Source organism: Bubalus bubalis, chromosome 8 (genome assembly GCF_019923935.1).
Source record: "Bubalus bubalis isolate 160015118507 breed Murrah chromosome 8, NDDB_SH_1, whole genome shotgun sequence".
Classification (NCBI taxonomy): domain Eukaryota; kingdom Metazoa; phylum Chordata; class Mammalia; order Artiodactyla; family Bovidae; genus Bubalus; species Bubalus bubalis.
The window spans coordinates 51,733,925-51,759,606 of NC_059164.1; positions in this window are offsets into that span (position 1 = coordinate 51,733,925).

The following is a 25,682-nucleotide window of genomic DNA, read 5'->3' on the forward strand; positions in this document are numbered from 1 at the left end:
TTAAGGCCTTACAAATAGCTGTGAAAAGAAGAGAAGCGAAAAGCAAAGGAGAAAAGGAAAGATATAAGCATCAGAATACAGAGTTCCAAAGAATAGCAAGAAGAGATAAGAAAGCCTTCCTCAATGCAAAGCGATCAATGCAAAGAAATAGAGGAAAACAACAGAATGGGAAAGACTAGATATCTCTTCAAGAAAATTAGAGGTACCAAGGGAACATTTCATGCAAAGATGGGCTCGATAAAGGACAGAAATGCTATGGACCTAACAGAAGCAGAAGATCTTAAGAAGAGGTGGTAAGAATACACAGAAGAACTCTACAAAAAAGAGCTTCATGACCCAGATAATCACGACAGTGTGATCACTCACCTAGAGCCAGACATCCTGGAATGTGAAGTCAAGTGGGCCTTAGAAAGCATCACTACGAACAAAGCTAGTGGAGGTGATGGAATTCCAGTTGAGCTATTCCAAATCCTGAAAGATGATGCTGTGAAAGTGCTGCACTCAATATGCCAGCAAATTTGGAAAACTCAGCAGTGGCCACAGGACTGGAAAAGGTCTGTTTTCATTCCAATCCCAAAGAAAAGCAATGCCAAAGAATGCTCAAACTACCGCACAATTGCACTCATCTCACATGCTAGTAAAGTAATGCTCAACATTCTCCAAGCCAGGCTTCAGCAGTACGTGAACCATGAACTTGCAGACGTTCAAGCTGGTTTTAAAAAAGGCAGAGGAACCAGAGATCAACTTGCCAACATCCACTGGATCATGGAAAAAGCAAGAGAGTTCCAGAAAAACATCTATTTCTGCTTTATTGACTATGCCAAAGCCTTTGACTGTGTGGATCACAATAAACTGTGGAAAATTTTGAAAGAGATGGGAATACCAGACCACCTGATCTACCTCTTGAGAAATTTGTATGCAGGTCAGGAAGCAACAGCTAGAACTGGACATGGAACAACAGACTGGTTCCAAATAGGAAAAGGAGTACGTCAAGGCTGTATATTGTCACCCTGTTTATTTAACTTATATGCAGAATACATCATGAGAAACGCTGGGCTGGAAGAAGCACAAGCTGGAATCAAGATTGCTGGGAGAAATATCAATAACCTCAGATATGCAGATGACACCACCCTTATGGCAGAAAGTGAAGAGGAACTCAAAAGCCTCTTGATGAAAGTGAAAGAGGAGAGTGAAAAAGTTGGCTTAAAGCTCAACATTCAGAAAACGAAGATCATGGCATCTGGTCCCATCACTTCATGGGAAATAGTTGGGGAAATAGTGGAAACAGTGTCAGACTTTATTTTTTTGGGCTCCAAAATCACTGCAGATGGTGATTGCAGCCATGAAATTAAAAGACGCTTACTCCTTGGAAGGAAAGTTATGACCAACCTAGATAGCATATTCAAAAGCAGAGACATTACTTTGCCAAGAAAGGTCCATCTAGTCAAGGTTATGGTTTTTCCATATGTATGGTCATGCATGGTCATGTATGGATGTGAGAGTTGGACTGTGAAGAAAGCTGAGCGCCAAAGAATTAATGCTTTTGAACTGTGGTGTTGAAGAAGACTGTTGAGAGTCCCTTGGACTGCAGGGAGATCCAACCGTTCCATTTTAAAGGACATCAGTCCTGGGTGTTCATTGGAAGGAGTGATGCTGAAGCTGAAACTCCAGTACTTGGGCCACCTCATGCAAAGAGCTGACTCACTGGAAAAGACCCTGATGCTGACAGGGATTGGGGGCAGGAGGAGAAAGGGATGACAGAGGATGAGATGGCTGGATGGCATCACCGACTCAATGGACATGAGTTTGAGTGAACTCCGGGAGTTGGTGATGGATAGGGAGGCCTGGCGTGCTGTGATTCATGGGGTCACAAAGAGTCAGACAGGACTGAGCGACTGAAGTATGATCTTTCTGTAGAAAACCACACACCACACAACTGTTACGTTGCCAATGTAGCTTGAGTTCCAGTTTCTTTTTTGTTCCCCTTATTGGTATACCAATATAAATAAACAACTGTTATATTAGACAAAGAGATGAGAGAGAATCAAACAAGGCAGGGAACGTGGATGATTCAGAAGTTGGGAGACACTTGAACCCCTTCATGTTCTGGCCTAGAAAGAGAGTTGAAGAGCCTATCCAGGGTGAAGGGGGCATAAACAAAACACAGAGGGTAAATAACAATCGAACAGAGCTCTAACCTGTGCATTTTCCTATAACTCAAAGAACTGAGGCAATTTCACAACCACTCAGTGAAAAGCCTTAAGTTCCCAAGTATTTACCTTAGCTCTTCACCACCCTTTGAAACCCCATGCAGAGTCCCGAGACACTCTTCCTCGTTTGGTCCTAGACTTGAGGACGGGACGCCAGGAAGACAAATGAGTGAAAACATCACAGTTCCTAAGATTCTTCAGCAAGTACAGCAGTCCGGAGGCCGCCCAGACCTCTGGGATATTGAGGAAATACCGCAGGAACCTCCCACACAAAACACTAGTTTTTGGAAAAGTTTACGCCACGCCGTGACCCCCAAATGGGCCTACATGGAGGCTTCCCTCTCTTAAACTGGGTAACTCACAAGTGTCCTTGGGAAAGGACTGCGCAGGAGGGTCGACCAGCACCCCCAGCCCAGGAGCTCCAGGGCTGGAGGACCGACGGCTTGGCGCGCTTGGTCCTAGCTTCCTCCCAAGCCAAAGGAGGTAGTGCCCACACGGAATGGATAGGCCTGGCTCTGGGCTAACCGCTAAGCCTCGGCAGCAGGGAGGAGCGACACAAGAAAAGACAGGGCCGGCAAGGGTGTGGGAGTTAGGGGGCGGTGTCAGCAGGAAAAACAGGAGGTGATCAAAACACCATCCAACAACTGTTTGTTAAATATTCTTTTTATAGTTGGTAAGATTCTCACCAAACTTTAAAGTGTATTAGTCAGAATCCATTTTCTCAGCCTTCCTTGTTGGACACATGTATATGACAAGGTTTCCACCCTTGCAGCTTCATGAGACTTTGACCTGAAACATGAGCAGTTTGGCCTTCAAGAAAGTGCTCTCTTGATGAAAGTGGCAGTGGTGGTAATTGACAGTTCTTGTGCAACAGTGGTGAGGTTCTCTTATTTAGTCCCAACCATCATTATGGAAAATTGCAGTATTTGTGAAGGCTGCAATGTTACAGTCAAGATGTGGCAAGAATGGCATGATTAGACAGACATGGTTCCTGGCTGAGCGGCTTCTTACATTGGGTCTTTGACTCTCACAGGTTCTGTAAGACCAAAAAGCTTTTAATGTATTTCTTTACAATTTAAAGTAGCCCAAGTTAATTCATCAGGACTTCCCAGGCGGCACAGTGGTAAGGAATCTGCCTGCCAAAGTAGGAGGTGCAAGAAATGCGGGTTTGATCCCTGGGTCAAGATTTCTTAGAGTTGGAAATGACAACCCACTCCAGTATTCCTGCTTGGAAAATTCCATGGACAGAGGAGCCTGGAGGGCTATAGTCCATGAGGTCGCAGAGAGTCAGAAATGACTGAGCAGCTGACTATTCACAACTTAGCATCCTGACTAAAATAATAAACAGTATCCCAAAAAAGTTGTAAGCATCCAGATCCTTAAAGAAATGAAAATCTGAGATTGTGTGACCTGCTTAGGTCTGAAAGTCTTAGAGTAAAACTATTACCAGCTAATGGAACCCTGCCATCCATGGCAAGCAATGGAAAAACAATTCTTCACCTGGCAGGAATATCACCTGGAATGGCAGACCTTAGGAACCATATGTTCACTGATCTGGAATAGCTGGACATGTCTGAGAAATGCAAGGGTTGTGGAGTAGATTGGTTGTTTCTAAGTGTACTGGAGAATTTATAGAAATTAAACAATAAGCTCAGCACCTACAATTTTTTTCTTGCTACATCCGAGAGGAGATAATTTCCTTGATCATTTGAAGTGACCTTCAAATTTTTTTCAATAATGGAACAATCATAGTTGAAAATAAAATTTAAAATTTTTATCTTGAGGGTCAGGGGATTACCTAGTCAGTTTAACTTGTAGTCTTGTTCTCAAGTAAAAGGGCATTTCTTGGTTAAGATGGAAACCTATGAGCTACCCAAGGGCTAAATGAGAAGAACCAGATCGTGAGAGTATACAAGCCCCCAAGTTCCATGGAATCTCCTCTAAAGATAGACGCAGGTTCTTCCCTTTGTCAAAAGCCTTTCCCTGCTTTGATTTGAGATTTATAACAACCTCACCTAAGACAATATAGCTTTATATAGGGAGCCGCTTCCCTCATGCCTCAGGCCTCACTGCTGCCGGTGTAACTCGAATCAGATGTCAGCGTGTTCTGGGAGACTGCTTTCACATAAAAGGAGGAGAAGGAAGCTTATATACAGCTGATTTGAAATACTTTATTAATTTGCAGTGGCAAAAATCTGGGGAATATATGTGGGAATTAATTCTGAAGAGGCTAGACTAGGAGGGTGCTAGTTTCATGTGTGTTCACTTTTCAAAAATTCTTTGACCTGTTCATTTTTTACATATGCCCCTTCCTTTATGCATATTTTATTATGAACTTTATTTCAGTAAAATTTTCAAATATCATAATGCTGCATGTTCATTCAAATCTGAACATAATCCCTGACCCAACTAAAGTTTCCTCTTCTTTTCTTTTTGCAAGTGTTCCCCAATAACTTTTGAGTTTACCTTTTATATATATCTGAATCCCTTCTGACAAACATTCATTAAATTCATCTCCTTTTATAGGTGCTGGTTTCCATAATTATAACAAAGCAGTTCCTTCCAAGATTTGAGCAGAAAAGGGTTCATGAGGGTTTTGGTTATAAGCCAACTCTGATTGTCTCCCCAGGTCTCTCTCCCTCTGAGGAGTCTGCTACATTGATTGCTGCTGCCTCTTTACCTCCTAACTTTTTACCACTCTGGCTTCAGCATATAAAAACCCTTTCAGTTGCTTCCACTTAGAAAAGCTAAGACTAGCTGATATTTTCAAAACTAATTCTCCTAAACAGGATTAAAAAAGTGCAAATAGAAATCCAGGGGACAAAAATTAAGCCTGTTTAGAAACAACTGACTTTCCAGCACAGATCTCTCCTTCTGTCATAACTACCCTATTTTTGCCTTCATCACTCCAGTTTTCTTACTCTTTTACATGCAGAAGGCTTGGTAGTAGGTAATCTTAGTATTTAGTCCTTAGCTCACAAAATATAAATTCAAGATCATGATGGGACTAGAGGGGAAATACTATTTCTGAGAGATCCTAAATGAAATCGGTTGTAGTGACTAATGAGATTTGGATTGTCTAATTTAACAATGAATAAATAGTGGCATAATGTTGGATGAAAAAACAGTGTTGTTTGGAATTTTAAATAGAAAAGGTAAGTGTTGACACTGGGCATCAAAGAATAGTTAATAAACACTTCATATTTGTGACTGACATACATTTTGTAAATATTCTTTCTATACTTTGGGAAGCCATTGCCACATTTCCCAGTCTTCTTTGCAGCTAGAATTTAGACATGTAATTCAGTCAGATGCAGACACAAAAGTAATTAGATGAATGAAAATCATCACTTTAGGCCAAAAAAAAAAAAAAAAAAAAAGAAAAAACCAAAAAACAAAAAACCCCATGGAGAGAGAGAGATAGGAGTCTTTTATTTCCTCATAAAATAGACTGTATTCTTATTTGAGAGTATGGTCTCAACCTGGTATATTTATATACCATGAGGAGGAAGGGAAGCTAGATTTTATCCATTTCTGAAGTTGGACCATCTTATGAAAAAAGGTATATGGTCACAAATTTGGCTTTATATGTGTCTGTATGCACTATAACAGAGATCCCAACCTTGAGGCTGGGGAGCAGTACCTCCTGTCAGATCAGTGGCAACATTAGATTAGAAATAAAGCGACAATAAATGTGATGCACTTGAATCACCCTTCCATCCAGGGGAATACATCCATTCTCCTCCTTCCCGGTACCATGGATAAATTCCATGAACCTAGTCCCTGGTGCCAAAAAGATTGGGGACTGCTGTTATAACACTTATTGCTTTACAAATAGTAGAGATTCAGTGAGGATTGTTCTTATTATTATTTTAAAAACCACCCAAGTATGTTTGCAGTTCTTCCATGTCAATGTTAGTTTGACAGAATATATGTTGATACATGCTAAACCAGCATATATTGAAGGATTTAGTAGCATTTTTCATTTTAATCCCATAATACTGGGGTACAGAGAGGGAATGTAGGGAAAAAGAAAACATCCCACCCTGGAGCTAGGAAATATTTTGAATCTGACATCATAATTAATATGAGGGGAAAATGAAATTTTCCTAAAGCGTGAATTCAAAATTCCACAGGTTCTTGCCAGGCAGGGGCAGGCCTTGGTCCAGCTGCAATAGTTGTGTTAGAGCCAAACTCTGAGATAGAAGAGATAAGAGTAACACAGGAGCCAAATATGTAATTTAGAAAATGTAGAGGCTTTTTAAAGGAAAACTGAAGTGCCCAAGAAGTCACATTCGTTGTTAGAATGATATTTGGCACTCTGATAAATTGAAATCTCACCTGACTCCATGTAATGAAAGATCACAAGTCATGCCAAAGCCTGTGCCTTTCATAATTAAAGTCTCCATAGGGATACCCGGAAAGTCAGATACCTTTTTATCTCAATTAAATTTTGTACTTAAATACTTTTGAATATCAGATATAAAAAATGTTTACTCACCCATATTTTTGTGAAGTACAGTTTTTTCTTGACAGCATAAAAATGGAAAGAAATGGTGGTTCTTGAAATCATGTTTAGAGGACTATTAGATAAATCTAAGTTAAAGTAAAATATTCCAAGACTGAAGCTGAATGACTTAGCTATCACCTACTTTGCTGACCCACTTCCTTTTCATCCTTTTTCAATAACGTTAGTTAGTTGATAAGATTTCGAAAAGAAAAATTTATCTTTACCGTTAATTTTGACTTTTCCATAGATCAAACAGCAGCTTTTACCTCAAGGTTACTAGGTATTGGAAGAAAAGCTTTCCATAAAATGCCGTATTTTATTGGATTAACCAAACATGGTGAAAAATATCATTTATCTCTAGTTGGCTCATGCAATCTCTTTAGCATATTATTTGGATACTTGGCAAGAGTTTCAGAAAAACAAAAAAAAGCCTATAGCTACCCACTTGTTCATCACTCATCGAAGAGGCTTCTTAGATGCTTGGTGGAGGGAACAACAGAGGGTGAGGCTATGAACCAATCGCCGAAATTAAAAACAGTACACTGTGTCATCATCGGTCATATTTACAGCCTTTTCTAGAAGGGTTTAAAACACTCCAAAGCCTTTGGAGTTTTGAGCTGTTCTGGTAGTATTGGGATAAACAGTTGCTTAAGGTTAGACTTAAGTATAGTAGTCTATCTAGTACCAGTTCAGACCTTACTATAATGTGTTCAGAAATATTAAAGGATGTTTCCAGTTGAATTTTATCCTTTTGAATTTTTTCCTCACTGCCTGCTCTGATTGGCCAGTCATTTCTCCCCTTGTTCTGGTCTGTTTCTGCTAACATGACACCTGGCTGCCTAGGGTGGTCTGCTCCAGGTCTGAATCATTCAGCAAATATTTATTGAGCAACTGCAAGAAGCCAGACCCTGTCCTGGTTGCTAAGGATGCAGAGTTAAATAACACTGTCCCTTCTCTTGAGTTACCCACAGTCTAGTGGTGTGGAAACAGCTATCTATTCCTCTTTCTTGACAAATTCCTTGACCCCCAGAAAACTAAAATGATAGCTTTAACAATGAACTGAAGTAAACGAAGAAAAAGCAGAAGACACATCCTAAAAATAATAAATAATAATAAAAAAAAATGAGATGGAATTACATGTGACATGTGAATGTCTCCAGGTTGGTCTAGAAGACTTAAAAAAGACAAAATTTTGTTGCTGTCAAGGGTCTATCCAAAACTAAAATATATTAAACATTGATTTGTAGTATTTGAGATTAAAAAAATAAAGATGAACTCTTAAGTTAGATTAGGGTCAATAGTTTCTAAGATCCCATAGGACTCTCAGTTTTACCCAAAATCTGAGACAAGTTTTATCAGTTGGTGCAGATTTCCCACCAATGGGAAGCTTGTCCTAGTGGTGTTAGATTTTCATTCTCTGTGGCTCTTGCCCTAGTCCCAGCATAGAAATGCATCATTCTCTTTTATCTCCAGGTATTTTTTCTTTGAGTTTTAATCTATATTAAAATGACTTTCTGATGTTTTCTCTCCCCTTCCAATATGTTCCCTACCACCCACAGCTCTTTGCTCTTCTGGCTTATTCTCATAGATTGTCTACTACTTTCCTAAGCCCACTTCTTCTTGTAATAAAGTTTGGCTTTTCTACCCACTGCTTCAAACCCATGGTGCTAAAGACTGCAATTACTTCTTCCTCATTCATTTTCTTCTCTTGGAAAAAAAAAATTTTTTTTTCCAATTACAAGTCCCCAGTGGATGGAGTATCACATGGACCATGACAATAACTGATTGAACCAAGCGTGAAAAACTGACTCAAACTGGGCCAAAGTGTGCAAGCTTAAGAATTGACATTGAGACATCAGTGTCAGGTAACAGCAAGGCATTGGCATCAAGGTGGTGGGGAGTCTGTGCTGCAACTGAAGCTGCAGTGAGTCAGAACCACATGAAAAGTAAGATAGTAAGGGCAGAGGAGCCATTATGAAGGCCAACGTGGAGAATATTCATCTTCAGACAAGGAAGAGAGATAGAGAGAGAGAGAGGGAGAGGGACTTTCAAATGAAATGTAAAGCAATAGAAAGGCCTCTGAGTAGGAATCATATGGTTTCAATTGTCAGATTTTCTTCAACTTTCACAGATCATTTGTTCCTTTTCTGCTCTGAGTCCTTTGGAGAATTAGAAGAAAGTAAAATTTAAGCTATGAAAATCTAACTATATGTTTCTATTTATATTTTCAAGTACTACAATAAATACATGTTTCATAGAATTAACTTGGGGAGTTTTCCCAAGGAAATATTAATAATTACTCCTCCTGTCTCTGTTTATTTACTAACATGTAAACTGGGCAAGTTGCTCAATGTCCCTAAGCTTCTATTGCTTCACCTATAGAACGGGAATAAAAATATCTATATGCATACTAAGTCGTTTCAGTTGTGTCCGACTCTTTGCGACCCCGTGGATTGCAGCCCCTCAGGCTCCTCTCCATGGAATTTAGGACTTTTGTGAGGGTTAAATGAGGTGACATGTAAATGAGATAGCATACATAAAAGGCTTATCAGTGCCTAGCTCTTGGTTAAGCACACCAGAAATTCTAGTTATTAATTAGGCACTTTGGGGGGCTTTGCGTGTGTGCTCAGTTGTGTGCAACTCTTTGTGACCCCACGGACTACAGTCCACCAGGCTCCTCTGTCCATGGAACTTCCCAGGCCAGAATACTGAAGTGGGTTGCCATCTCCTACTCCAGGGGATCTTCCTGACTGAGGGTTCGAACCCACATCTCTTGCATCTTCTTCATTGGCAGGCAGATTCTTTACCACTGAGCCAACTGGGTTAGCAACATCATTTTCATAATCAAGTTCACATCCAATGCCATTTCTTCACATCTTTTCTATGTTGGGACATATTCTGTCCCCCAGGCTCTTACAGCTGATTATGGACAACGGGTCAGCTCTTTTCTAGAGCGTCTATACTCTAAAATGATCTCTTTTCTCATTTTACTTTCCCTCATTCCTTCACCCACCAGCCCTATTCCCCACCACAATACCATTGTTGGAGATTTCACTTGGTGTCTAAGGTGGAAGCAATCCTATTAAAGTAATTTACATTAAAGATAGAATTTCTAAATTACTCAGGATTGGCCCTCTTAAAAATAATACTTTTTAAAGAGATTCAACTTTGAAAAATTTCACAGAATATAGAGAGAATGAACTGTTTCTGTAAGATTTTAAAGGAAAGACTGATTAAAATTGTTTTAAAAATGAGTTGAAATACATGTTACAGCCCATTTTAGAGTAGTGTTACATTTATGGCATTTGTGAACAGTGCAATGTTCTGGAAATAGTTTCTGAAACTTTCTATTTCAGTTCCAAAACTAAAAAGTAAAGGGATAAGGACTCCCTTATATTTTCATGGAAGTTTTTGCTAAATCGCCAGATAGGTGGAGAGGAGTCGTTATGATATTACAGAATGGAAAGAGTTGAAATACAGAGCACCACTAAACCCAGAATCAAATCCTGATTCTGATACTTACTTACAATATGGCCTTGGGCACTTACAGTCTTTTACCCTCAGTTCCTCATGTTTAAAATAGTAACAGTATTGCTCATTTGATGTTGTAATTTTATTAATATTTTCTGATTTTATTATTAATCTAAAAACTGGCTAATACCATAGCAGTTAGCTGCTATTATTCAAAAGTGAATTATTATAATATTGAATATATATATTGGGTAAACAGAAGCTATGTGGATTAATTTTTTCAAATCTCTATGAGTAGTAGATATATCTCTAATAGTAGACATATCTCCGAGTATAATATCACTGCATTCCACACTTTGAAGTTCTGAGATGTTTGGTGACATCAGCAGCAGCATGTCTCACACTTATGGCAAGTATAGTAGTAGTGAAGTCGCTCAGTCGTGTCTGACTCTTTGCGACCCCATGGACTGTAGCCCACCAGGCTCCTTGGTCCATGGGATTTTCCAGGCATGAATACTGAAGTGGGTTCCCATTTCCTTCTCCAGGGGATCTTCCTGACCCAGGGATCAAACCCAGGTCTCCTGCATTGTAGGCAGACGCTTTACCGTCTGAGCTACCAGGGAAGCCCAATAGCCTATATTTAACAAAAGCTTTCTGATTTATGGAAGCTGACCTGATGACTTCATTTGCCAACACTGTCTATAATCTGGCACCTTTGTCAATGGTAAGGAGATTTTACTACAAAATTTTTGTTGGCAGTGAAAGAGAATACATTTTTTAGTATTATATAATAAAATAGAAATGCAAAAATTTAAAGCCTTATAATCCATATGGCATTCATTTTCATTTTCTGGCTCGGTGAGTTACAAAAACCCAAACATCTAAGTTATATAAATGTGGATTTCTGTATTTTTATAATAACCTTTTATACAATTAACACATAAGAATATTATCGTTATAAAGTTGAGTTGAGAAGTATATCTAGAGCAGCCCTTCAGCATTGCCTCTGCAGTCCCATTTGCTTTCCCAAAGTACATTAGTGTTTAAAAATATTTATTTATTTGTTTGGCTGCATGGACTCTCAATTGCAGCACACGTGGATCTCTGGTCTTCATTGCAGTATACAGGCTCTTTGTTGTGGCTCAGGCTTTTCTAGTTGTGCTTTGCAGGCTTTGTTGCCCCAAAACATGTGGAATCTTAGTTCCCTGACCAGGGTTCAGACCGGTGTCCCCTGCATTGATGGGCCACCAGGGAAGTTCCACAAAGTACATTATTAATAGTTTGTGTACACCCTTCCAACAGCTTTCTAGGCATTTATACAAAATCACATACATTTTCAGAAATGGAGTCAGACTTTTTATATAGTTTTGCAACTTCATTAAGAACAAATTACAGTGTCTATGAATCTGGCATGTCAGCATGTAAGTTTTATTTATAATTATGGGTTAATATATCATAGTATTAATGTATCATAATTTAGTTAACCCTAAGTTGAGTAACATTTGGATAATTGCCTATAACTTGCTCTTAAAACAATGTTCCACAAATGTTCCTGTTCTTTTTTGGTAACCTGCTTTGAGATTTATTTAATTTTTATGTACCAGAAGTCTTTAAAAAGTGAAGTGGGACTGAATATTTTAAAAAAGAATTTTTAAGCAACTATATTGAAGTATAATTGATGTATAAAAGCTGCAAATGTTTAATAAGTAATTTTTCAGCCAGTTTGAATATATGCAAACACCCATGTAACCATCACTGCAATCAAGATAGTGGGCATATGAAACCTCCCCACACCCAGAGTTTCCTTGTGTCCTTTGTGAATTTTTGCTGTAAGAACACGTAATATGAGATTTACTCTCTTAATATATTTTGAAGAGCATAATACCATATTTTTTGATTATTGTTGTTGCTCAGTCACTCAGTCATGTCCGACTCTTTACGACCCCATGGACTTCAGCATGCCAGGCTTACCTGTCCTTCACCAACTCTCGGAGCTTGTTCAAACTCATGTTCATTGAATTGGTGATGCCATCCAACTATCTCATCCTCTGTCATCCACTTCTCTTGCCTTCAATCTTTCCCAGCATCAGGGTGTTTTCTAATGAGTCAGGTCTTCACATCAGATGGTCAAAGTACTGGAGCTTCAGCTTCAGCATCAGTCCTTCCAATGAATATTCAGGATTGATTTCCTTTAGGATGGACTGGTTGGATCTCCTTGAAGTCCAAGGGACTCTCAAGAGTCTTCTCCAACACCACAATTCAAAAGCATCAATTCTTTGGCACTCAATCTTCTTTATGGTCCAACTCTCACATCCATATATGACTAATGGAAAAACCATAGTTTTGACTAGATGAACATTTGTCCACAAGGTAATGTCTCTGCTTTTTAATATGCTCTCTAGGTTGGTCATAGCTTTTCTTTCAAGGAGCAAGTGTCTTTTAATTTCATGGCTGCAGTCATTCACCATATCTACAGTGATTTTGGAACCCAAGAAAATAAAGTCTGTTACTGTTTCCTTTGTTTTCCCATCTATTTGCCATAAAGTGATGGGACTGGATGTCACGATCTTCATTTTTTGAATGTTCAGTTTAGGCCAGCTTTTTCACTCACTTCTTTCACTTTCATCAAGACCATAAGTGTGATGTCATCTGCATATCTGAGGTTATTGATATTTATCCTGGCAATCTTGATTCCAGCTTGTGCTTCATTCAGCCCAACATTTTGCATGATGTACTCTGCATGTAAATTAAATAAATAGGGTGACAATATACAGCCTTCTCATCCTCCTTTCCCAATTTGGATCCAGTCCATTGTTCCATGTCCTGTTCTAACTGTTGCTTCTTGACCTGCATACAGGTTTCTCAGGAGGCAGCTAAGGTGATCTGGCATTCCCATCTTTTTAAGAATTTTCCACAGTTGGTTGTGATCCACATAGTCAAAGGCTTTAGTGTAGGCAATGAAGCAGAAGTAGACGTTTTTCTGTAACTCTCTTGCTTTTTGTGTGATCCAACAGATGTTGCCAATTTGATCTCTGGTTCCTCAGCCTTTTCTAAATCCAGCTTGAACATCTGGAGGTTCTCAGTACACGTACTGTTGAAACCTCGCTTGGAGAATTTTGAATATTACTCTGCTAGCATGTGAAATGAATGCAAGTGTGCAGTAGTTTGAGCATTCTTTGGCATTGCCTTTCTTTGGGATTGGAATGAAAACTGACCTTTTCCAGTCCTGTGGCCACTGCTGAGTTTTCCAAATTTGCTGGCATAGTGAGTGTGGTACTTTCACAGCATCATCTTTTAGAGTTTGAAATAGCTCAGCTGGAATTCCATCATCTCTACTAGCTTTGTTCGTAGTGATGTTCCCTGAGACCCACTTGACTTCACACTCCAAGATGTCTGGCTCTAGGTGAGTGATCACACCATTGTGGTTATCTGGGTTATTAAGACTGTCTTTGTATAGTTCCTCTTTGTATTCTTCCCACCTCTTCTTAATATCTTATTCTTCTGTTATGTCCATACCATCTCTGTCCTTTCTTGTGCCCATTTTTGCACAAAATGTTTCCTTGGTATCTCTAATTTTCTTGAGGAGATCTTTAGTCTTTCCCACTCTATTGTTTTTCTCTATTTCTTTGCAGTGTTCACTTATTTTCATTATTCACAAAAATATTGTCCAAATATTTTTCTAGGATTGATGTATTCATAAGTGGAACTGCTGGCCCAAAGGGCATATATATTTTTAATTTGCATACACATTGCTAGTTTGGGAACCCCTTTTTTACATTTACACTTCTCTTGCAGGAGGGGGGACCCCTTCCAAGGCCCGAAACTGGGCTCTTGTCTAACACTCGGAAATGAATTGCCTGAGGAGACACATCTGCTGACAAAGCAAGAGATTTTATTGGGAAAGGGCACCCAGGTGGAAAGCAGTAGGGTAAGAGAAACCAGGAGAACAGCTCTGCCACATGGCTCACAGTCTCGTGTTTCATGGTGATGGGATTAGTTTCCGGGTGGTCTTTGGCCAATCACTCTAATTCAGAGTCTTTCCTGGTGGTGCATGCATCACTCAGCCAAGATGGATGCTAGGGAGAGGGATTCTGGGAAGTGGATGGACACGTGGTGTCGGTGTCTCCTTTCAACCTTTTCTGAACTCTTCTGGTTGGTGGTGGCTTATTAGTTCCGTACTCCTTATCAGGCTCTCCTGTCATAAAACAACTCATGCAAATGGTTACTACGGTGCCTGGCCAAGGTGGGCGGTTTCAATCAGTGTGCTTCCCCTAACACTTCTAGTTCTCATATACTTGCAATAATGCCTGATCTCTTCCCAAATTTCTAGAATAACATGGATTTAGCAAAGGTACCAGGGCTCAGAGGAGGGCACCTAAGGTCAAGTCAACCACATGGAACAACTCTGCCATGCATCCATTTGTTGCATACATAGACAGGTTAATAAGACCTGGAAAAAACCAGATGTACTTTTTTCATTGCTAAATGTAAAAAATTTCATACAATTTCTTCTACTCCTCTTGCAACTTGCTATGGGCTTCACATATAAGAAAGGTTACTTTCTCTTTTCTGATTAATAATTTCAAAGGGAAAATTAATTTTTTTTTAATTTTTAACTTAAGAAATGAATACAGAAATGTAGAAAAGCTTACCTTCCATAAACATAGAATACGGATTTTTTTTTCAAATAGCATGGAATATTTATAAAAATGTCTACAATCATGTTTAAGATAACAAAGGAAAATCAAATATTCTGAAGGACAGAAATTACTCAGGCTATATCCTCTTCTTTGAAAGCTAAATTTAGTTAAATAATACTAAAATAAAAAGAGAACTGTGGCCATTATTTATACTGACATGTTTGTTGAACTTAAAAATAATAAACTTTATTCACTATGTAGCACCTTACCTGCCTCCTGAGAAACCAGCATGCAAGTCAAGAAGCAACAGTTACAATGGACTGGTTCCAAATTGGGAAATGAGGACATGAAAGCTATATATTGTCATCCTGCTTATTTAACTTATATGCAGAGGACATCATGTCAAATACTGGATGAAGCACAAGCTGGAATCAAGATTGCCAGGAGAAACATCAACAGTCTCAGATATGCAGATGGCATCACCCTTATGGCAGAAAGCAAAGAGAAACTAAAGAGCCTGTTGATGAAAGTGAAAGAGGAGAGTAGAAAAAGCTGGCTTAAAACTCAACATTCAAAAAATGAAGATCATGGCATCTGGTCTCATCAGTTCAGTTCAGTTCAGTCACTCAGTCATGTCCAACTCTTTGCGACCTCATGAATCACAGCATGCCAGGCCTCCCTGTTCATCACCAACTCCCGGAGTTCACACAGACTCACGTCCATCCAGTCAGTGATGCCATCCAGCCATCTCATCCTCTGTCGTCCCCTTCTCCTCCTGCCCCCAATCCCTCCCAGCATCTGGTCTCATCACTCCATGTCAAATAGATGGGAAAACAATGGAAACCATGAGAGACTTTGTTTTCTTTTGGGTTCCAAAATCACTGTAGATATGGTGACTGCAGCCATGAAATTAAAAGACACTTGCTCCTTGGAAGAAAAGCTATGACCAACCTAGACATATTAAAAAGCAGAGACGTTATTTTGTGGACAAAGGTCCATCTAGTGAAAGCTCTGGTTTTTCCATTAGTCATGTATGGATCTGAGAGTTGGATCATAAAGAAGGCTGAGTGCTGAAAAATTGATGGTTTTGAACTGTGATGTTGGAGAAGACTCTTTAGAGTCCTTTGGACTGCAAGGAGATCCAACCAGTCCATCCTAAAGGAGATCAGTCCTGGGTGTTCATTGGAAGGACTGATGCTAAAGCTGAAACTCCAATACTTTGGCCACCTGATACGAAGAATTGACTGATTGGAAAAGACTCTGATGATGGGAGGGATTGGGGCAGAAGGACAAGGGGATGACAGAGGATGAGATGGCTGGATGGCATCACCGACTCGATGGACATGAGTCTGAGTGAACTCCAGGAGTTGATGATGGACAGTGAGGCCTGGCGTGCTGCAATTCATGGGGTCGCTAAGAGTTGGACACGAATGAGCGACTGAACTGAACTGAACTGAATGAATGACATCTCAGGTGCATCATGTAGGTGGGTCACTCAGCCACAATGAAAATTTCAATTTAATATTTAAAATGTCCAGTCCAATGCGGTAACCAGAACTCCAAATTTCACTGAAGTAAAGCTCTCTCCCTTTCTCCAGACATGGGGAAGGGAAGGTGCTGGAGGGCTGGATGTTATGCTGGGAGGAATGGTCTGCCTTCCACAGCCTTTCTCTTTGGGCTTCCTTTGCATTTCCAAGCCTCTGTCTTGAGCCTTTTAAAACTTCCCAAGTAGTAGCTGCCTGGCCCCTCCACCCCCCGCCCCCAAAAACTACTTGCCTTTTGAGAAACTCCTGCATCCTTTGTTTGCCAAGGATAGCTGTTCCCAGGGCTCTGGAAAAAAAAAAAAGACATCTCCAGCCATTAATAATCTCTAAGGAATCCTCAGACACGACTGCATCTAAAGGACATGCTAACTAAGCCTTGTGACAATTCCCTCAGAGCTCTTCTCACCAGACTGAGGTGATGGTAAAACTCTTCTTCACAGTTGCGGGAAGGAGTGGGGAAGTGTTGTGGGGACACAGAGATTTAAATACTTCTTCAGCTTCTTTATTCATCAAATTTGTGGTTATTTGGTGTAAGGTGAGGGGGAAAAAAAATGAACCTTCTCTTTAAACCCTTTGACACGTCATTTGACATTTGTTGCTAAAGGTGTACAGTCACCAGGGAGTATTCACCTTCTGTGAGGTCTGAAACTGCTACAGTTTTTCAGCGAAGCTAAGAAAAAGGATACAAACAAATGCAAACAATGAAAAATTAAGAAGTAATGTGAATGTTCAATAAAGTGAAAAGAAATCATAACTTATTACCAATTTTTAAGTTTACAAATAACTTCAACCTCACAAAATAAACAGTAACATTTTTATTGACTAGCTGCCTGAACATCTCTAAAATACCTTTTTTTGTTAACATTTTTGACTGCATATTCTTCAATCTCCTCTTCATATGACAATGAGTTGGCAGTAGATATTTGGAAATAGATCTATTTCAATAGATATATTAGAAAGTCATTTCAGTTCTTTCTCAGCATGGTTAATTAAATTTATTTTTTGTTATGATTTTTAAAGTTTCTTCCACCTTTACAGTGTTTTATTGGAACTGTCATGTGAATTTTTGAAATTCTTAAAACACTGGGAAAACCACTATAAAATTTCTTGCACACATGAGCTATAAGATTTCAGGGTGTTTCCAGTATTCTGGTGTAGCAATTAATATTAAATACTTTTTTAAACAGGCATTATTCATTAATAATGCAGTAAAGGAGAAAGGCTTGTGCATGTGAGGAGCCCCAGAAGCTTAATCTTCATTCAGTTCAGTTCAGTCACTCAGTCATGTCCGACTCTTTGTGACCCCATGAACCGCAGCACGCCAGGCCTCCCTGTCCATCACCATCCCCCGGAGATCACTCAAACTCACGTCCATTGAGTCAGTGATGCCATCCAGCCATCTCATCCTATGTTGTCCATCTTTTCCTCCTGCCCACAATCCCTCCCAGCATCAGAGTCTTTTCCAGTGAGTCAACTCTTCATATCACATGGCCAAAGTACTGGAGTTTCAGCTTTAGCATCATTCCTTCCAAAGAACACCCAGGGCTGATCTCCTTTAGGATGGACTGGTTGGATCTCCTTGCAGTCCAAGGGACTCTCAAGAGTCTTCTCCAACACCACAGTTCAAAAGCATCAATTCTTTGGTGCTCAGCTTTCTTCACAGTCTAACTCTCACATCCATACATGACCACTGGAAAAAGCATGGTCCTGACTAGACAGACATTTGTTGGCAAAGTAATGTCTCTGCTTTTGAATATGCTATCTAGGTTGGTCATAACTTTCCTTCCAAGGAGTAAGTGTCTTTTAATTTCATGACTGCAATCACCATCTGCAGTGATTTTGGAGCCCCCAAAAATAAAGTCTGACACTGTTTCCACTGTTTCCCCATTTGCAGTAAATCCACCATGACCTGCTAATGTTGGAAGAACTGATTTGGCTTGTATCATCTAGATCATCCAACCCCCTGATTTCAGATATAAGAATTCTCAGCACCTAATCTATTGGTTTTAGCCTTTAAGAACTCAATAGAAATAGAGACTTGAAGTGGTATTACCTAATAATGTTGAAGGAGGAAACAGAACAGGCCCCATCTTGAAAGCAGGACTCCATCTTGGGCCAGATTGTGGACTTTGAGCTATATGCCCAGTGTTTATGGAAACGACATACCAACTGGAAAACCAGACCCCCTGATGAAAGAGCCCCACGGTTCATACCTAGACTCTCCATTGCCTAAAAGAATACCCTAATTATCTGTGTAATCGAATAGAATCATAAATTCTACTATGCTTATTGAGGTATGACCATAGGCCTATTGATAATTGTCCACTGTTAACTAACTACCTACGCTTAAGGCATATGAATCATGGGTTAACTTTGACTGTATCTTTCTTTTCCTTTGTTTGGACTAGTTTCAGGGAATTTGGGGAGGTGGGTTTGGGCATGTTCACAAAAACTGGTCAGAGTCTTTGGCTAAGAGGAGACTCTGCCTTGGGCCTGCTGTTTAATAAACTGATTCCACTATCTGCATTGTCTTTCTGAGTGAATTTGTTTCCCAGAACGCGTGGCTACAACAGTGTGTGACATAATAATGTATAGGATCTGAATAAGAGAATTATGTTAGTTTAAAAGACTAAATCAATCTCTGCAATCTACAGACAGATAATAAATATCTCACCTTTCAAACATGGAACCTATACGACTTTATAGTAAAGGTTATAGTCTATGCCAATAAGACAACAAACTTAGAAACTCATTATATAGTGATATTAGAAAAGATCCTCAATTTATACATTGAAAACTATTTTTCTCAATAAGTTTAAGGCCATGAAGAGAATAAAAATGTATAATTACTCAGGAAATAATGATGGTATTATTGAAGTTACTACATATAAAGGTCTATTGTAACTAAAAGCAAATTGAAAATATTTATATTTCTTATTAAATAAGAAGGATCAAAATAAACTGTACATGAATTAATGAATTAACCAGTAATGACTATCTCTCACAAGGATTGCTTTGTTTTCTAAAAGAAAGGTGAAAGATAGTGAGAGTGTAACAGGCAGGAAGGCCAGGGGTCTCCAAAGGGAGGAAATGGGCTGCAAGTGTCAGACATTTTTTATCTCTCTCTTAAGCTGCAGGAGGAAACAAACAATGCTAGATTTTTTTCCCTTCTTCTCAGATTTAAAGAGCTTTCTCTTAAAATTCTGGGTTGCCATAACGGACACCTGGCTCCACCTGAACTTAACTTTTCTCAGACCTTGAGATAATCAATGCGTTTTTCTTATGGAAATGTTTGTCTTAAGCTATGTTAATGTGCTGTGTATTTATCCTAGACTCTATCTTCAAGTCCCGTTGCCTAAAGACTCAGAACCAACTTGTCAAACCAGTATATTTTACTCATACATTGTTCTCCTAACCTATGTTAATGAAACTATGCATTTGCTTGGAAATCTGCCTTTTTCAAGACACATGTCAATTGTTTTATGGCCTGAGATGACTCAGTTCAGTTCAGTTCAGTCGCTCAGTGATGTCTGACTCTTTGCGACCCCATGAATCGCAGCACGCCAGGCCTCACTGTCCATCACCAACTCCCGGAGTTCACTCAGACTCACGTCCATCGAGTCAGTGATGCCATCCAGCCATCTCATCCTCTGTCATCCCCTTCTCCTCCTGCCCCCAATCCCTCCCAGCATCAGTCTTTTCCAATGAGTCAACTCTGCATGAGGTGGCCAAAGTACTGGAGTTTCAGCTTTAGCATCATTCCTTCCAAAGAAATCCCAGGGCTGATCTCCTTCAGAATGGACTGGTTGGATCTCCTTGCAGTCCAAGGGACTCTCAAGAGTCTTCTCCAACACCACAGTTCAAAAGCATCAATCCTTCGGCACTCAGCCTTCTTCACAGTCCAACTCTCACATCCATACATGACTACAGGAAAAACCATAGCCTTGACTAGACGGACCTTTGTTGGCAAAGTAATGTCTCTGCTTTTGAATATGCTATCTAGTTTGGTCATAACTTTCCTTCCAAGGAGTAAGCGTCCTTTAATTTCATGGCTGCAGTCACCATCTGCAGTGATTTTGGAGCCCAGAAAAATAAAGTCTAACACTGTTTCCACTGTTTCCCCATCTATTTCCCATGAAGTGGTGGGACCGGATGCCATGATCTTCGTTTTCTGAATGTTGAGCTTTAAGCCAACTTTTTCACTCTCCTCTTTCACTTTCATCAAGAGGTTTTTTAGTTCCTCTTCACTTTCTGCCATAAGGGTGGTGTCATCTGCATATCTGAGGTTATTGAGATTTCTCCTAGCAATCTTGATTCCAGCTTGTGTTTCTTCCAGCCCAGCATTTCTCATGATGTACTCTGCATAGAAGTTAAATAAGCAGGGTGACAATATACAGCCTTGACGTACTCCTTTTCCTATTTGGAACCAGTCTGTTGTTCCATGTCCAGTTCTAACTGTTGCTTCCTGACCTGCATACAGATTTCTCAAGAGGCAGGTCTGGTATTCCCATCTCTTTCAGAATTTTCCACGGTTGATTGTGATCCACACAGTCAAAGGCTTTGGCATAGTCAATAAAGCAGAAATAGATGCTTTTCTGGAACTCTCTTGCTTTTTCCATGATCCAGTGGATGTTGGCAAGTTGATCTCTGGTTCCTCTGCCTTTTGTAAAACCAGCTAGAAAATCAGGAAGTTCACGGTTCACGTATTGCTGAAGCCTGGCTTGGAGAATTTTGAGCATTACTTTACTAGCATGTGAGATGAGTGCAATTGTGCGGTAATTTGAGCATTCTTTGGCATTGCCTTTCTTTGGGATTGGAATGAAACCTGACCTTTTCCAGTCCTGTGGCCACTGCTGAGTTTTCCAAATTTGCTGGCATATTGAGTGCAGCACTTTCACAGCATCATCTTTCAGGACTTGAAATAGCTCAACTGGAATTCCATCACCTCCACTAGCTTTGTTCGTAGTGATGCTTTCTAAGGCCCACTTGACTTCACATTCCAGGATGTCTGGCTCTAGGTCAGTGATCACACTATGGAGATTATCTGGGTCGTGAAGATTTTTTTGTACAGTTCTTCTGTGTATTCTTGCCACCTCTTCTTAATATCTTCTGCTTCTGTTAGGTCCATACCATTTCTGTCCTTTATCGAGCCCATCTTTACATGAAATGTTCCCTTGGTATCTCTAATTTTCTTGAAGAGATCCCTAGTCTTTCCCATTCTGTTGTTTTCCTCTATATTTTTGCATTGATCGCTGAGGAAGGCTTTCTTATTTCTCCTTGCTAGTCTTTGGAACTCTGTATTCAGATGCTTATATCTTTCCTTTTCTCCTTTGCTTTTCATTTCTCTTCTTTTCACAGCTATTTGTAAGGCCTCCCAGACAGCCATTTTGCTTTTTTGCATTTCTTTTTCATGGGGATGGTCTTGATCCCTGTCTCCTGTACAATGTCACGAACCTCATTCCATAGTTCATCAGGCACTCTATCTATCAGATCTAGGCCCTTAAATCTATTTCTCACTTCCACTGTATAATCATAAGGGATTTGCTTTAGGTCATACCTGAATGGTCTAGTGGTTTTCCCTACTTTCTTCAATTTAAGTCTGAATTTGGCAATCAGGAGTTCATGATCTGAGCCACAGTCAGCTCCTGGTCTTGTTTTTGTTGACTGTATAGAACTTCTCCATCTTTGGCTGCAAAGAATATAATCCATCTGATTTTGGTGTTGACCATCTGGTGATGTCCATGTGTGATGACTCACCTGGTGCCAATGTTATTTCAAAATGCATGTTGTAGGTGAGGGGCCTGGTGCCATTCTCTGAGTTTTGAGACCTTTCCTTTCTCTAATTAGCAGACTGCTAGTAGCTATATAACATCTGGCTAAAGATTAGCAGCTGGAGAAGGCAATGGCACCCCACTCCAGTACTCTTGCCTGGAAAATCCCATTGATGGAGGAGCATGGTAGGCTACAGTCCATGAGGTTGCTAGGAGTCGGACACAACTGAGTGACTTCACTTTCACTTTTCACTTTCATGCATTGGAGAAGGAAATGGCAAGCCACTCCAGTGTTCTTGTCTGGAGAATCCCAGCGATGGGGGAGCCTGGTGGGCTGCCGTCTATGGGGTCGCACAGAGTCGGACATGACTTAAGTGACTTAGCAGCAGCAGCAGCAAAGACTAGCAGCGGGGCACTCTTTCTGCCCCCCTTCTGATGTCTATGTCAGAAGTTTTCTCTCTCTCTTTTATACTTTAATAAAACTTTATTACACAAAACCTCTGAGCCATCAAGCCTCATCACTGATCCCAGATTGAATTCTTCTCCTCCGGAGGCCAAGAATCATGGCATCTTTGGTGGTTCAGCAACAGTCTTTCAGTAGTTGCTCAGTCGTGTTCAACTCTTTGCGATCTCATGGACTGTAGCCCTGCAGGCTCCTCTGTCCATGGAATTCTCCAGGCAAGAGTATTGAGTGATTTGCCATTTCCTTCTCCAGGGAATCTGAACCCAGGTGCTGAACTCTGGTCTGGCTGCAACGCAGGTAGATTCTTTACCATTTGAGTCACCAGGTGTAAGGTATAGTTTGGGCCAAGGCAGAAAAGAAGGAGAGACGACCTCAATGGAAGTAGGTTACCTTTATTTAGGCAAGGAGGGGTGACAGTCAGCCTAACTACCAAGCTGAGTGCAAAAGGGATCAGGGAGGCTCCATATTTAAAGGGAGGTTTGTAGAGCAATAAGGGAAACATCAGGCGGGATGTTTTGAGTATTCTTTAATTGAGATGGCATTTGTAGTTGGGCAAGGGATGGAAGGTTTCAGGACAGGGGGTGATAAGTCCCGGATAGATACAATGGTCCTGGAGCATCAGGGTGGGACCTAAAGTTCGGTTTTGTTTTCTCCTAACTTAGATGATTCAGCAAGGGCCTTTGAGACTGTTGTTTTCTTTTCTAGGCCCAAAGACTCCTTCACCAGGGAAGCTTTGTCTTCTAAATACACATAAACTTTGATGTCTAGGCACTTTAAGAAATGTGATCAAGCATGCATTAGCCTGTTTATGTGGAAAAACTTGTTTAGACAAGAAGACTGAACAGAAAGTTAAGAAAAACTATCAGGGGAAGTGTTTGCATTTTGAACTTATTTTATTGGACACCTGTTGTTCATGACTTGGTGAACCTGGTGCACACCTGTCTTTTGTTATTGTTGCAGTTGCTCAGTCGTGTATGACTCTTTGTGACCCCATGGACTGCAGCACACCAGGCTTCCCTGTCCTTCACCAACTCCCGGAGCTTGCTCAAACTCATGTCCATTGAATTGATGAGGCCATCCAACTATCTCATCCTCTGTCATCCACTTCTCCTCCTGCCTTCAATTTTTCCCAGCATCAGAGTCTTTTCTAATGAGTCAGATCTTCACATCAGGTGGCCAAAGTATTGGAGCTTCAGCTTCAGCATCAGTCCTTCCAATGAATATTCAGGATTGATTTCCTTTAGGATGGGCTGGTTTGATCTCCTTGCAGTCCAAGGGACTCTCAAGAGTCTTCTCCAACAACACAGTTCAAAAGCATCAATTCTTTGGCACTCAGCCTTCTTTATGGTCCAACTCTCACATTCAAACATGACTAATGGAAAAACCATAGCTTTGACCATACAGACTTTTATCAGCAAAGTAATGTCTCTGCTTTTTAATATGCTCTGTAGGTTGGTCATAGCTTTTCTTCCAAGGAGCAGATGTCTTTTAATTTCATGGATGCAGTTAGCACCTGCAGTGATTTTGAAGCCCAAAATAAAGGAAATAAAGTCTGTCACTGTTTCCATTGTTTCCCCATCTATTTGGCATGAAGTCAAAGGACTGGATGCCATGATCTTGGCTTTTTGAATGCTGAGTTTTAAGCCAGCTTTTTCACTCTCTTTCACTTTCATCAAGAGACTCTTTAGTCCCTCTTTGCTTTCTGCCATAAGGGTGTTGTCATCTTCATGTTTGAGGTTATTGATATTTCTCCGGGCAATGTTGATTCCAGCTTGTGCTATCGATAACTGATACAATACATTCATAACTTCATTATGCTTGGCTGAGGTTAACTTAAATATGTATGGAACTGGGGAGTATACAATTAGCAAAGGAGATGTGTGGGTCCTTGGAAACATGACATAAAACTTCCCATGAAAAATGTTTACAATATTGAGATCCGGTGGTTATGATACTTTTTCTTTTTGGGTTTTAATTTAAATGAGAGATAAGAGTACTTTTGCCTAGAAAATCCCATGGACGGAGGAGCCTGGTAGGCTGGATGCAGTCAGTCCATGGGGTCGCTAGAGTCGGACACGACTGAGCAACTTCACTTTCACTTTTCACTTTCATGCATTGGAGAAGGAAATGGCAACCCACTCCAGTGTTCTTGCCTGGAGAATCCCAGGGACAGGGGAGCCTGGTGGGCTACCGTCTATGGGGTTGCACAGAGTCGGACACGACTGAAGCGACTTAGCAGCAGCAGCAGCAGCAAGAAAGAGATAAGATAGATTTACATAAGCCTGGTGGCTCAGAAGGTAAAGCATCTGCCTACAATGCGGGAGACCTGACTTGGATCCCTGGGTTGGGAAGATCCTCTGGAGAAGGAAATGGCAACCCACTCCAGTACTCTTGCCTGGAAAATCCCATGGATAGAGAAGCATGGTAGGCTACAGTCCATGGAGTCACAAAGAGCTGGAAATGAGTGAAAGAGAATCAAAAAGGAGAATGTCTTCTGTCATCTAAAGATAGATAAAGCCTTTAACTGTGTGGATCATAGAAAACTGTAGAAAGCTCTTCAACAGAATACCAAACCATCTTACCTGTCTCTGACAAATCTGTATGCAGGTCAAGAAGCAACAGTTAGAACCCTGTATGGAACAACTGACTGGTTCAAGATTGAGAAAGGAGTATGACAAGGCTGTCTGCTGTCACCCTGTTTGTGTAATCTATATACTGAGAACATCATGAGAAATACCAGGCTGGATGAGTTACAAGCCGGAATTAAGATAGGTGGGAGAAACATCAACAACCTCAGATACGTGGATGATAACCACTCTAATGGCAGAAAGCAAAGATGAACTAAAGAGCCTCTTGATGAAGGTGAAAGAGGAGAGTGAAAGAGAGCTTAAAACTTAAATATATATATATATATATATATAAAAACTAAGGTCATGGCATCTGGCCCCATTACTTCATGGCAACTAGAAGGGGAAAAAATGGAAGTAGTGACAGATTTCCTCTTCTTGGGCTCTAAAATCACTGCAGATGGTGACTGCAGTCATGAAATCAGATGATTGCTTCTTGGCAGGAA